This window comes from Schistocerca serialis, unplaced genomic scaffold (assembly GCF_023864345.2).
Source record: "Schistocerca serialis cubense isolate TAMUIC-IGC-003099 unplaced genomic scaffold, iqSchSeri2.2 HiC_scaffold_1195, whole genome shotgun sequence".
In the NCBI taxonomy this organism is placed as follows: domain Eukaryota; kingdom Metazoa; phylum Arthropoda; class Insecta; order Orthoptera; family Acrididae; genus Schistocerca; species Schistocerca serialis.
Window position 1 is genome coordinate 130,001 of NW_026047398.1, and position 2,500 is coordinate 132,500.

Below are 2,500 nucleotides of genomic sequence, written 5' to 3' on the forward strand. Positions count from 1 at the left end.
TCGTACCTTAACCTAACCTACGTCGTACCTTAACCTAACCTACGTCGTACCTTAACCTAACCTACGTCGTACCTTAACCTAACCTACGTCGTACCTTAACCTAACCTACGTCGTACCTTAACCTAACCTACGTCGTACCTTAACCTAACCTACGTCGTACCTTAACCTAACCTACGTCGTACCTTAACCTAACCTACGTCGTACCTTAACCTAACCTACGTCGTACCTTAACCTAACCTGTATTGCGCCTTAACCTAACCTGTATTGCGCCTTAACCTAACCTGTATTGCGCCTTAACCTAACCTGTATTGCGCCTTAACCTAACCTGTATTGCGCCTTAACCTAACCTGTATTGCGCCTTAACCTAACCTGTATTGCGCCTTAACCTAACCTGTATTGCGCCTTAACCTAACCTGTATTGCGCCTTAACCTAACCTGTATTGCGCCTTAACCTAACCTGTATTGCGCCTTAACCTAACCTGTATTGCGCCTTAACCTAACCTGTATTGCGCCTTAACCTAACCTGTATTGCGCCTTAACCTAACCTGTATTGCGCCTTAACGTAACCTGTATTGCGCCTTAACGTAACCTATATTGCGCCTTAACGTAACCTATATTGCGCCTTAACGTAACCTATATTGCGCCTTAACGTAACCTATATTGCGCCTTAACGTAACCTATATTGCGCCTTAACGTAACCTATATTGCGCCTTAACGTAACCTATATTGCGCCTTAACGTAACCTATATTGCGCCTTAACGTAACCTATATTGCGCCTTAACGTAACCTATATTGCGCCTTAACGTAACCTATATTGCGCCTTAACGTAACCTATATTGCGCCTTAACGTAACCTATATTGCGCCTTAACGTAACCTATATTGCGCCTTAACGTAACCTATATTGCGCCTTAACGTAACCTATATTGCGCCTTAACGTAACCTATATTGCGCCTTAACGTAACCTATATTGCGCCTTAACGTAACCTATATTGCGCCTTAACGTAACCTATATTGCGCCTTAACGTAACCTATATTGCGCCTTAACGTAACCTATATTGCGCCTTAACGTAACCTATATTGCGCCTTAACGTAACCTATATTGCGCCTTAACGTAACCTATATTGCGCCTTAACGTAACCTATATTGCGCCTTAACGTAACCCACATTGTGCTGTAACCCAACACACGTTGGGCCTTAACCCAACACACGTTGGGCCTTAACCCAACACACGTTGGGCCTTAACCCAACACACGTTGGGCCTTAACCCAACACACGTTGGGCCTTAACCCAACACACGTTGGGCCTTAACCCAACACACGTTGGGCCTTAACCCAACACACGTTGGGCCTTAACCTGCTCTGTAATTGTCATACGACGCGTTAAATTAGTGTAGTGTTGCCCAACTGCAACCCCCGCAATATAGTTTGCTACTCGCACTGCCCGGTCCCCAGTGTATCGCTTCATGTTAAACACCTTGCAGCTATACACTGTAATGTGGATGGCAGCAGGACGTACATGCTCAATGCCCTTTGCAGTTGTTCATTGGCATTTGCAGTTGTTCATTGGCATTCGCATGGCGAAGCACTTAGCCTACGCTGTGGTACGGCCTGTGTCAACTGTCCGCTGATGTTGTACGTCCAAATCACACACTGTACTGCACATTGGTCCTCATGTACTGAATGATACATCGTGGTACATGTGACCGTACAACGACTGCGCCAACAACGGCGAACCATGCGGTCCAAATGTTGTGCACTCAGCTACGTGTCGTCTCCCTATAAGAGCTGGATTGCAGTGTGGTATGCCCTGGATGGCGATCAGCATGAGCCGTCTGTTGATGTAGTGGCGCGTGTTGTCAGACGTAGTCGTCTCTTCTCACACACCGTGATAGCATGGTGCACTGCGTTCCACATCTGCGACATGCGACAGAGGCCGGTTGACAGTCGTTCGCGCAATGGACATCGCATACGTACGGGGGCCACCTTCCACGTGTTCGCGAAGCGTGCACATGTTGTTGCGTGTATGTGGGCAGACAGTGTGTCGTGACACCTGACACAGGCATGCAACAATCGTTGAATTTGCAAATGGCGATGGACGCCTACGTTTGCTGGTGACGTTACGCAAATGAACAACTGGTAAACCGTTGTGGTGCGGTTGTTCTCGCTAGAGGTGAATCAGTGATGGCGACGATCGGTTGAGCTACCAACCGGTTGTTCCAGCGATACCCACCATGCCCACGAACGTGAATGGCATCTGGGTGTGAAGCGATACGCGGCGGTGGCTGGGTGGGACCGTCCCCGGCCGGTGAGGGGGGGCCTCCCGGCGTGCTGGCCGCGCGGTGCGTGGGCGCACGCGCTACAGCCGGCTGGTGGGGGCGGCCAGTGGCAGGCGCGCCGGCCGACGGAGGCGGCAGGCGGCGCAGCTGCGCGCCGGCGCACCCTGCACGCGGCGCCGTGCGGCCAAAGTAGGTCCTCGCGGGCCCGGTGCGAAGCGCGGTGG